Source organism: Poecilia reticulata, chromosome 15 (genome assembly GCF_904066995.2).
Source record: "Poecilia reticulata chromosome 15, P_reticulata-male-v2, whole genome shotgun sequence".
NCBI classification, from domain to species: Eukaryota; Metazoa; Chordata; class Actinopteri; order Cyprinodontiformes; family Poeciliidae; genus Poecilia; species Poecilia reticulata.
The window spans coordinates 28337974-28350746 of NC_088844.1; the positions used below are offsets into that span (position 1 = coordinate 28337974).

At 41.1% G+C, this 12773-nt stretch overlaps 1 long non-coding RNA gene across 8 annotated transcripts in view; it reads left to right on the forward strand.

Moving 5' to 3' along the window:
- LOC103477130 (uncharacterized) overlaps positions 1-12773 on the forward strand; it is a 111250-nt gene that overhangs the window by 94948 nt on the left and 3529 nt on the right. For 5 of the 8 annotated variants that reach the window (XR_535585.3, XR_535590.3, XR_535589.3 and 2 more), the window contains one exon: positions 9438-9531. The exons of 2 other annotated variants lie outside the window; for them this stretch is intronic. This is a non-coding gene — a long non-coding RNA (uncharacterized LOC103477130). Of the gene's footprint in view, positions 1-9437; positions 9532-11606; positions 11772-12773 lie in introns of all 8 variants that reach the window. One more of the 8 variants, XR_014091206.1, reaches the window with a different exon arrangement.

Sequence of the window (12773 nt, forward strand, 5' to 3'; positions counted from 1 at the left end):
TGAATCCCATTCCTGTTTGACTCCATATTTCCCAATGTTATTTTTCACATTTGTGATGTTTTAAATCTCTAAAGGATCACATTTTGCGCATGTTCCTGCCGTGCAGCTGGAGGATGCAGAGCTTAAGCCTGCACATTTGTAAAAATCCAGCAGGATATTTACCACCTGTAAACGCTCACATTTAAGTAAAACTCCAATTTCCCCAGATCTGCGTGCGTGTGATTGTACGTCTGAGCGCTCGGCCCGCTGCCTCAGGGGGAAACAAAGGAGAAAGCTCCTTTTTTCTCTCTGTAACATGGGAAAGTGCTTTTGCTTTTGCCGTAGACTGGTTGGTAGAGGAGAGAGCGCCGACCAAAGTTTAAATCAAATGGAAAAGTCATTGATTGGCAAATCCCGTAAACCCAGCAATTGACGGCAGATAGCTCCAAAATCAAGCCAAAACCTCGAGTTAAGTGTGTGTTTGTCATTAGCTGCTGCAACGTGTAAAGTCCGTGCAAACACTAAAAACATCATGGAAAATTTCACAACTTGAGGTTAATTTGCAACAGATCGCTAACACAATGAGGAATTTAAAAAAGAGCATCCCACACTGAAACCATTGGACAGTTGTATGAGCAATAATTAGCAAGTCATCGTCAGTCATCATCCATGTTGCACAAATTTTAAAGGAAAATGTCATATTCATGGGAGATATCTGCAGTTTTTCCCTCATAAATGGCATCCTGGAGAATTTGGTAAATTCAAACTTTTCCCTCAAGGTTTTATTACTCTCGGAAAACATGACTCACAGATAGTAATGAGACGTAAAGGGATGTTAGGTGTGTCCGTCAGCAGCACTTATAGCTTCATTACAACATAACGAGAGGTGCAGATGAAGCGACTTTCTGTGCTGATATCGAACATGTGTGAATGTGTCCAGAGAACGAGGGAACTTCACACAGGTTCGCAGCAGAAAACCCGCTCCAGCTCTGCTTATTACCAACACGTCCTCTTGGAAGTAATGAACAAAAAGACATTCATATTGTTTTAAGCGATTATTGTGCAGATTTGAATCAAAAGCCACCACAATACCCCCAAATCCTCCCAAACTGCCTCTCATACCTACTAATTTCACATAATTTACACTTTATTCTTTCTGGGTTGAGTTTCTCACATGTTCTAATTACTAATGTTTGACTTTTGTTTTCCTGGGTGATAAATATGGCGTGACAGCGGCATTTTTCTCCAAACCACCAGCGACTAGTTTGGATGAGAACCCAGTGTTATTTTGCCGCCATGCAGAGAGGCAGAAATGTTGGAGAAATGATTCAAAAAGTGGCATCTTTTGGTCTCCATAACAAACATTAAACACTATCTACATGTCGGCTGATCTGGGGGAGTGACGCAGCGATTATTAAAAGAAACTTTTGTGCTTTTAGAGTTTAATCGGTTCTGATAGCAGATGACGCCGCTGTGTCCCGGATGTTCGGACAAACAAAGCACAAACAGATTGGCGACATCTGAAGAGCATGAAAGGTGGGAAAATGAGGAGAGGAGCTTCGTTTCAATCGACTCAGAAGCTCAGTGTGGAGAAACTTAAACTGCAGAGGAAACAAAGTGAGCAGAAAGAAGGCAGTGTTGGTTGGAAGGTAGGGTTTTTGTTTCTGGCTGCAGATAGCAAGGCAGCTAGCACTCACTAGCGCTCAGCTGTCTGGGCCTTGCTGGCCAAGTTTCTACTTGAAAATCTCTGCGGGTAGAAATATTCGTCAATATTTTGCACTTCATTTTTGCAGTAAACTTGCTGGTGTGCCATATTTTATGTAACAATGATGCAGTGACCAAAGTGAGCAGCTCTGATTGGCCGAATAGCGGTCAGGAAGCTCCTCTGTGACGGAGCGTCAGGTCGCATGAAGCCCACCCAGATTGTTTTGTGCTTTTGGAAGAAGTTTCTTGCTGACTTTACATGTAAGCTCAGTAAATCCCAGCGGTTTCTGGCCGGGTTTAGGTGTGGAATTTTCTCAATTTGTTGGAAGATATTTCCACCCCAGCAGAGCCAGGTGTTGATCCCGAGTACCTCTCCAAATAACAGAGCTTCATATCTCTGCACATAAAGAAATGCTTCATTAAGGGAAGGGTTAGTTTGCATTTTTGCAGTCATATCAGCCCGCAGCTTTATCCCAAGGTTGCCTTAATCAGGTTTCTGAAGCATATTTCTAAAACAGTAGATAGAAGAAGACGGGGAGTTGCTGCTGAGCTTTCCCACAGTGGCACCGGCGGATTTTGTTGCAGGTTGAAATCAGTTGTGCAGGTGCACAGAGTGAATTTTCTGATCCTTATGAGCAGCGGTCACACATGGCCGACTCTGCCTGGCTCAGGCCACAGCAGCCTCGGCAGTGTTTCTGCAGACAAAGTCCTCAGAACAACAAACATGTTTCAGTTTGTTTAGTTAGACGGTCAGAGTCTCTGTTCTTACATGTGGCTCAATCAGCTGTGACACAGCAAACGTTACACCGTTTGTCGATTTAAAGCAACAGACCGGCGTCTGTCTGAACTGGTGCGAGGGTCTGAGGAGTCGCTTTGGGATTCGTTCTCGTCTGTTTTAGGGGGAAATGATAAGATGCTAGCGAGGTCATTGTTGGAAAAAGGAAACCAATATTTCTTCAGATGACTGATTATGCTTCCTTGAAAAGGTTAGGATAGATCTATGGGTAATACTAAACATGTTTATCACATTTTTTTTTGGACAAAATAATTCTTATAAAATGAGATTCCAAATAAGCTGCTGCTGGCCACGCCCCCAATCTCAATGTTTCATTCGCACTAAAAATGGCTGCAAACAGATTAGCATAAATATACAACCGTATATCTTTGAAAAGCGGAAGGGGAGCCTTCTGCACAACCAGCAGAAACACAGCAGGTGTTTTCTGGATGGTAAGTCATCAACAAAAACACTTGTATTATCCAGCAGCCATTGCTTAACGCAACCAATCATGCTGGAGCTCAGCTTGGGTTGCTAGGTAACGGACTGCGCTCTGTTGGGGTTGCTAGGTAATGGACTGGGCTTTGTTGGGGTTGCTAGGTAACGGACTGGGCTCTGTTGGGGTTGCTAGGTAACAGACTGGGCTCTGTTGGGGTTGCTAGGTAACGGCACAGTGTCCGGCGATTGTGACTTAACAATCGGGAGGTTTTTGAAATGGCTCGTTTTCCAGACACCATAAAAAATAAAGTTATTGCCCAAAAAACATTCTGGGTGTTTTTTAAGAGCCTGGTTTGTTTTTAGAAGCAGCTGAAACTGAAATCGAAAAGTGAATTTTGAAGAAGAGGTCTCCCTCAAAATGCTCTAGGATTAATAAAAACATATACAAACAATGGTGGACACACTTCAGCTAATGCGCTAATAGCTAAGCTAATTTTTTGTCTTGCGCTTTCCTGTTTTTGCTGATTTTGAAAACGTTTAGCGCACTTTGTTTCCTCTAAGCTAATTTTTCCAGATGAAAACTTTTAGTTGATTAAATTTCGCCATCTGTGTCGGAGCGTCGGTCAGGGTTGGCTCTGCGTTGTGTCCTTTCTTTGGAAGAGACGATTCCAGTTGTTGTAGTTTTTCCTGTCACCTGTGAGCAGCTGCACAGGTAGCAGGTCCAGGTGTTTCTACTAGAAGAGCTTTTCTGCTCAGAAGACCATCTGCTCTTGCATCCGCTGTGTCATCAGCTTATAGGGAAGAACGTTTCTGATTTCAAGAGACGAAGCTCCAAACGCTGCACCTCTTTCAGCTTTTTAGAGGTTTTAGCCTAAAAAGTGAAAATATTTACAATTTAATTGATAAATAACAAATGGATTCCACATGGTCATTAGTTATAGTCCCATCTTCCAGCAGCAAAGTTATTGATGTAGAATAAGCAATAAATCAATTAATTGCAGGATCAATTAAAATGAACTTGAAAATTATTTATTGTTTTTTCTCTTTTTACCAAAAACTGAATGATAAAAGTCTTCAGTTTGATGTTTTCCTGTTTTTGAAGAACAATTGTTTTAATAAAATAATTATTTATTTTGAATATTTCAAATGTCTTCCAGTTCCAGAGTTAAAATTAGAATTTAAAGTTTATACATATTTAAAAATGTGTTCTTATTGCATTACTTGATAATATCATCGTTTATCGTAATAATTTCTGCTGTAAATGGAGCTAAACATAACTCTGTCTTCACTTGGAAATGTTTTCCTTTCTCAAAAGTTTTTGCAAAACTGTTATCAATATGCAATAGTTTAAAAGACTTAAAGAGAGAAAAATAAAAGAATGTATTTTTTGTTTGCACATTAAATTTGGGTAACATCCCAGACTGAATAATTATTACGCCTAACCAAGTGTTTTATCACCAAACTTTTCTTTTGCGAACAAAAAAAAAAGGGATAAAAATAATGATCATTTATGTCAAACATGCAGCGAGGAAATTCAGAGCCGGTAATTAAACTTTCCTAAAGCCTCCAAAAGAGTTTTTATGAAGGCCAAAGGTCGCGGGCTGCCACGGTGCCGCGGTGAGAGTGCTGATGGTACAGTGCAGCGGCTGTGATAAAGGGCAGCTGCCAGCGATTTAATGAGGGAGCAGGGGATGTGGCCCCCCCGCTGCAACTCATCGCCACTTAATGGCACCACTAATCCCTGCAGAGACGGTGCTGTACACACAATTGGTCCTCCCTTCATGTGGCGAAATATCCCGGCAACACTTTCTCACACCCGGCACTGCCAGTTAGCTGTTCACAATCACTCTGCAGCGCTGCCTCCGCTCAAACGACGCTGACAGAGAGACAAGATGAGGCGGCTGGTTCGCGCAGGTGATTCGGACTGGAACACGCTTGTTTCTCGCTAACACCGCAACTTCATCCACTTACGAACTTGTTTGCAGGTGTAAAGGGCTGGGAGGTGTAAAGATGTGCCCATTATTTTTCACTGCAGGGCTGGCTGCTGTTGGCCCCATGCTGCTAAACTGCAGGTCAATGAGCGCTCAAGCTTCCACGGTTATTGTGGTGCTAAGGGTGAGGACAGATCCATCAGCTCTTGATGTTATTTAAAGCAGTCTTAATTGGCCCAGGGTGTGAAATGTGATCTATGGATTGCCGGTTCATTTGTTTTTCACAACACTACGCCATTATAAAGTGGGCAAACCCGACCTGCTAGCGCCGGGAGGATTTCTGTCCGACATTTTCCCTCCTAATCTATTCAGATTCGACTCGTATCAGGTCTCCTTTAGCCCTCTTATCAAACCCGGCGACTTCGCTCGAGTCCCATTAGAGCAGCAGGACGGACTTGGCTTTCTGATGCACTTCACTCTAAAAGCACAGCCGCACATATGGCATGTGACTCCCAAAAAGCATGAAAATCCAAACCATACTCAGCGAAAGGAGGGGAAAAAAACAACAAAAAGCCCATTTCACAGCAGTTGTGGTGTCACAGATCGGAGAAGGTAATGCGTCTAGCAGCGATGTCAAAGCACAGCGGGGCTTGTAAAACATCCCAGTATGTTAACATGACTCATTTAAGGCAGAAGCATGTAGGACATAATCGATTTCATTCCCAACTGGGAGTTTGACTCACTTACGTGAAGAGAGATACTTATTTCTCTTGTCTGGATAATAATTTACAGATTTACTCTCCTTTTCTATTTTCCTAAGAGAGGCAACATGATTCTTTACTTTCACATCTGTTTTTGTTTACGACGACCTCGGCATGAAAATTCAGGGGGCATTTTGTTCGGCCCGGCACACACCTGCCCGTGTTCGCTGGGCGCCGTCCGACACGCCAGCAAAATAAGGCCAGATGAGACAGACAAGGGCTGCGTTTCCATTACAAATGTGAGAAAAACGTTGTCAGAACTCCGCTGATGACACACAAAAAAACACGATTTCGCAATTGCGGTGTTTTCTTTAAACGAGAATCACAATAAAAATCACTCGTGAATAAGTTTTGTCCAATGATAAGTCATTAAAAACATGCATGATATGAACAGCAACTGGGAAATGAACTGCAGACCGCCCATCCTGAGGTCAGAAGCGATTAGGATAAAGATAATTTGAGGCAAAAATCAATAAAAATGCAGTTCAGGCATTTTCAAATCAAAGATTTCCTCATGAAAGGGATTTTAAAATCTCGCCTTTCTTGTTCTTGTGAACTCAATATCGCGTCTCATCGTGTTTTGTTAGTTTTACATGTAATTACATCCTCAACTGCAACCGATAAGTAAGAATGTCACCTTCAAAAAGTAAAACTGAGAGAAATTTAATGTATTCATATATTAGAAAGTCAGAATGAACTTAAATGTGTCTAATAATTTGCTGCTGACTTGAAAATTTAGATGCTTTCCATCAAAAGTAGCTGGATTACAAAACATCAGTAATATAAGAAAAACTAACTTTTGCATTTGCTGTCTTTCTTTTAAATAAGAAATATAATTAAATTCACATGTGGATAAATTTGTTTACGCAATATGTCATTAAAAAAAAAGTCCACAAGTACTTCCTGTCGTCTTCTTTGTAGTTTTCGCCAGTAGCGACATCTGATCATGTGACTCGTGTGACACAACAAAGTGTTTCCACTGCAGTTCTGCAAAATACACAAATTTCAATAAGGCCAAAAAACAAATGCTGTTTCCATTAAGATTATTATTTCAAATGTCAAATGTGAAATTATATGGTGGATAGAAACGCAGCTAATGGAAATCTGCATCTCTACAGCTGCGTTTCAATTACAAATGTTTGCAAAACTTTGCAAATATTCCACTAATGTCAAAAAAAAACTTTCATAATTGCTTTGATTCCATTAAATAAGAAACACAATTACAATCACACCTGGATAAATTATTAAAAACATCCTGCAACTACTTCCTGTTGTCGTCTTCTTAGTTTTCGCCAGTAGTAACATCCGGTTGTCGATCATGTGACAGTAACCGAACCAAAACCTCAAACTTGTTGAAAGTTCATCGCTAAATGTGGTTTCTGCGTCAGAAATCCTTTCAATTTAGATAAACTTTAGCAAGAAGACTGCTCACATTTTGACAGGAAATGATGTCAGAGTTCTGTGCAGATCACCAGATAATCAGCAGGAGTATAAATATATCAAGAACATGTTTGCATAATATCAATCATGTGGCTCAAGTGATGTGAAAAACGTTTTTCCATCGCAGTTTCGTCAAATGAACCAATTTCATTTCAGCCAAGAAAATCCTAGCGGCAAAACAAAAGTTTTTTTTAATTTTTGTGTTTCCATTAAGCAAATTTATTTTCTAAATGTCAAGTTGCGTAATTATGTGGTCAATAGAAACGCAGTTCGTGGAAACCTGGACTGATGCGTTCAGACCGACTGGCCCAAAATGGATTGGTAGCCTGGATTCCTGCTGATCGTAATAAAGAAAGCTGTCAGGATGCCATTCAGTTTCCTAAATTTATCTCCCGCTTGCCCCAAGAGCAACATGTTCCCAACCCGGACAGCATCATTCATCTGCATCCGCTTGATTAAATTCTGCATTCAGTGGTGAATCATTGCCTGCGATAATTGTGATGCTCTGGATCTCAAGTGTTTTATGGTGCAAAGAGCGAAAGGCTCCTCAATCATTCTGGCTTTATAAGTTAATCAAAAGCTCTCGATGGCACAGATTCATCTTATAAAGCATCGCAGGAAGATGCAGGACGCAGAACCTCAAGGGGAAATTTTTCATATTTCTCTCCAAGATGGATTATTGGGGGGATTTTGTCAATTTGAAAGCAATGAGATTAAACAATGAATTAAACAGTGGGAGGAAAATATACATGTGTTTTTTACTCTTACGGTTCTCACTCACCAGGGGCTTGAACATTTTGTTTTTGGGGCGTATAAATAGCTTTTCTTTGGGACGGAAAAGAAAAAAGTTGGATTTTTTTGTAAACTGGGTTGAAATTATATTTATACTTTCCTTTTGATGCCAATATTCTGGAATAATTTTCTATTAAAACTGGAGGACTCTTCTTTATCTAAATTTGTTTGATTCCTGACAGAACCCAGATTTAGTGATAAGTTTTTGAGAAGTTGGTTATTGTTTTATTGTAGTTATTCCTAAGGCCATTTTGATGCTTGTTTAGAAATATGTCAAATTTTTGAAGAATCCTGTTTCATTATTTCATGCCAACAAAATCTTTAGCATCATTATCGTCGCTTTACTGGGGGATGTGGGTAGTTTAACACATTTTTTTATGTAGATTAGCTAAAATACAGCATTTCTGTGTTTAAGTCACCAATCTGAATGTGCAGTTAAACCGACGTGAGCGCATATATTTCTGTAAACAAATCGTAATTTTTGGCTTCGAGCGTTTATATCTCTCACTCAGTCACTAAATTAACACTTTGCCCCGACGTTCCTGCTCCTTATGTATGGAAGACCAAGAAGCCCAAAAAGGTGTGAATTTCATGTGTCTCTCATACATAAAGTGCATCGTTAACAGCCCAGCGACTGGAAGGCGAATGTAAACGAACAAACCTCCAGCGACGGACAGATTGCTTGTTCCTTGGATAAAAACACCAAACAAAACCAACAAGTCAAAATACTCCAGAAAGTGACAGAAACTACAAAATAAAACTGTAAGACAAACATAAATACTCTTACTTTGTGCATTTTAGGAAGCATCTCTCCAGCAGCCGACTCACATCGCCTACGCTTCTGAAAGGCTTTCTGCACCGTTGGTCAGCATGATGCCAGCACTGCCGATCATTACAGTTGATTCAAGATTAGATTCATTTGCTCTCCTTGAATCGTTCTAGCTTCTTGTCATTGCAGCCAAACAGTCGTTGTCTCGTCTGACCATGCAGTTCATTTGTCTAAAAGGTTTGTTTCCTTTGGGGAGCTGTGAAAACGTAATCGACCAAACAGCTAACTCTGGTCCACCTTCAAACCTCGGCCTCGGTCCAGTTGAGGTGAATTCTGGTGCGGTTCGAATGTGAACGCCAAGCAGACCGGAGACGGCTCCAAAAGCAGGAAATGGACTACAGCGCAGGGCATTCTGGGAAAATACTAACCAAACAAACATGCTGAGCTAGCGCGAGCAGGATAAGTGGTTTGTGGTCTTTTGCTAAAGGCAGAAGAGAAATCGCTAACATGGCGCTAACATCTGACGCCAACATCTGACGCCATTCCATTTATGTTTTCATTTTGTGACGAAGGAAGTTACACATGTTGTTTTCATGTCGTTTCCTTAAGTGGTTCTTGGTGCAGCGCCCCCACAGGCGAGGAGGGGAACAGGTTTTTCAAAGGGTTTGGTTGGTTTGAAAATGTAATAAATGTTGGAATCAAACCGAGTCTGCCGGACTATCAGGTGGGAAAACGCTCTAAAAGCACCATCTGATTTTTCTGCAGCTCCTTTTGCAGGCAAATATTTGGCCTCATGATGGAAAAGGTTTGCAAGTGAAAGACAAATCTGTGTTGTCTTTATCCTGCAGAGCTGAGAGCACATGAAGAGCCACCCCGGACCGAAGCCTCGCCGTTATTGCCCCATCATCCTTGACAAATAGAGCAGCAGCAGAGAGGCCCTCTGTGAGTGAGTTGTAACTTTCGGCAGCCCCTCGCAGGTGTGGGTGATCTTTCATGCTCCTCCACCGCTTTGGAGTCCTATCTCTGGCCTCCATCAAAAGTGAACGTGCCGCCCCAGGTTCAGATTAACTCCACACTGACAGACCAAAGGCCTTCCCCTCCTCCTGGGCCCTTTCCACCCCGACTCACACGTCTCCCACTACGGGGGGAAATTAGGGCCAGTTTAGCAGATCTTACAGGACCACTAAACACCGCCTCAGATCCCGCACTGATTGCCCCGCTCCGTCCTCTGTGTCCCTCCCACCAGCTCCACTCCCTGTCGCTTATCTTCGCCTGTGGCAGCTTTTCCGATCTGCACACACACACACACACACACCAACACACCTTCCTCCAACTTGTCCTGAGAAAATATATAACTAACTAAAACAGTCTCTCAATCGGGTAAATAGATAATATCAGTTTAGTCAGAATGTTTGCTTTGCTTCCTCGTGAAAAAAACACAAGAAAACCATATAAAAACTAATTATAGCAAAAATAAGTAACACATTTGTTCTGTGTTTTCTCTATGGCTACATTTCCTTATTGACTGACTGGATTTATTGTTTGTCACTGTACACATGTACCATTGTACATTAAGTCAGCTGCAACAGTAGGAAATAAATACAATATAAACATAAATATATTTACATTATTTACAATATTAATCAGTTAGATTTATATGTATACAAACAGATCTAATGTTTCACATGTGGAAAGTTTCCAGAAATTTTTTACATCAGAATGAAAAATGATTTCCTAATGTGAAATATGCTGGTAAATATTACACATTTCCTTTTCATTTTAAAACTTAATATTACTTTTTGACGGTGAAACGTGGATTTTTATGCTACAGGACAATATATTCTCCACATGTGAAACACTCGAGGAAAAACATTCCGAATATAAAAAGTATTTCACATGTGCTTCTGATATTAGTAAGAAGTCAAATTTGCACATGTGAAACAAATGAGGAAGCGTTTGTGTTACAATTATACCTTTTCCACATGTGAAATACACATGAGAAAACATTCCACATATGAAAAGTCTTTCATATGTGCTGTTATTACTACACTGTCAAATTTGCACATGTGAAACACATGGGAAAACATTCTCGTTGCATCTCTACATGTGGAAAAACTCAAGAAAAAACATTCCAAGATATAAAAAGGTATTTCCTGTGTTTCCAATATTACTACACAATGAAATGTGCACATGTGAAACATATGGGAACGCATTAATGCTACAATTATGCTATTTGCACATGTGAAACACTCATTTTTTTATATGCAAGACGTATTTCACATGTGCTTCTGATATTTCTACACTGTGAAAATTGCACATGTGAACGCACATTGCAATAGTAACAAAGACACTATTTCCACATGTGAAACACTCCAGGAAAAACATTTAATATATAAAAAGTATTTCACATGTTTTTCGATATTAAAAAACAAAAACTTGGTCTTGTGAAACTTTCCAACTGTAAAAGGTATCCAGCATAAACTTTCCATGTTATAATCCAAACATGTGAAGCAATTTTATGTTTCACATGTTACTATGCAATTACGTCTTTTGAGAGCCACATTTGAAACACATTTGACAAAATCAAATGTGGAATCTAAAATGCAGAATTCAAAACATCTAACGTCGTCACACTTTTTATGATCAAATTGCTCCATGTTTCTCATGTGCAGAATACACGGTTCACATGTGAAATTCCCATGTTTTTTCCACTGGGGTGGTTTTTCCGGAGTTAATGTTCTTTTAATAGAGGATTGAAGCATCTGGTTTGCCGGTTTATGAAGAACTGTAAGAGCTTCTTCATCAGTTATTATCCAGGTCGGATTCTGTCGTCACACATTTACCTGGCCTGGAGCGGCGCCGCTCAAACCCGGCGGATCCAGTTTGAAATTAAAACACTCAGAGACACTTTAAGTATTACCCTCACCTCACAGCAATTACGGATGATCGGCCGCTCTTTGGCAAACTGGTTAAACGCCCGTGTTTGGGTGAGACCTATCATTTGTCTCTCTTGTCAGTTTCCTGTTTTCCTGAGCAACTCCCTTGACCCGGCTGGCAGGCCCGCCTGCCCTGAAGAGCACTTTCCCTTTCCTCACGGCGCTCCGAGAAGAAAGGAGGGAGGCTGGGATGGGAGGAGGCGGAGGAGTCGGTGGGGGTCTGACTTAATCTGACCCATTGCTCAGGTCAGTGAGCTGCTTACAGGGTCTATCCAAACATAGGAGCTTGTTTTGCTAAAGCTGTGGAGAGAAGAAGGACCCTTTTAAATCAATGCTTTCCTCAGAGCGGTGCACATGCAAGGTTGTTATGCGTGAAACCACAGGAGGCAGAGCTGGCACACAACCAGCGGCGCGCTCCTCTTCTCCACACTCCCCCGCCCCGAAGGGAAAAACTCGCCTCTTTACGCAGCCAGAAACTTCTCTCGAGTTGTTTTGCTGCATTTTTAAAAGCTCAAGTCTTTTGGAGCAATTTCCCCCACAATTGCTCCGGCTCGCTCAGACGCAACAGCATTTCCATCCGGGGCTTCGCTGCTCTTCCTATGACAAGGAAAGGAACGGGGGGAAGAACTGCTCTCTCTCTTTCTCTCTCTCTCTAAAACGCATCCAGCTGTGTGTACTTATCTTTTTCTCTTGACATATTTTCACCCAAAAAAGTTGGGGCCTGATCTAATCGCGGGCCGCGTGTGTTTGCAGCAGTTTGAGAGTTTCTCCTCCGCTGTTTGGGTATCACATGATCTAAAGAGGAATGTAGAAATCAGCCAGATTTATTGTTCCTGTGTGACTCGCAAAGGCCAAAGACGGAGAGGTTTCCTCTGGCTTCAGGAGGCATTTAAGGTGTCTTTTGAAGTGGCCGGGAGATTTTCAGGGCACTAAACCGCCTCCTCTGAGAAGACAAGACGCATCGCCCTCTTTAGAAGTGAATTGTCATTTAGATTGAATTTTTATGAGCGCCTGAAGGCAACACTGCAAAAACACAAATTCTCACCAAGGATTTTTGTTCTAGTTTCTAAATGAGACAAAACTAGAGTTGAGTAGTTACTAGTTACTCAGTTACATTTTCTGGAGTAATTCTTTTGAGAAAATGTATTTTTGCTCTGCTGCACTTTTTACTTTTACTTGAGTAATTTTATTATGAAGTATTTCTTCTCTTACTTGAGTAAAATTTCTGGATTTTTCTACCGACTGAAT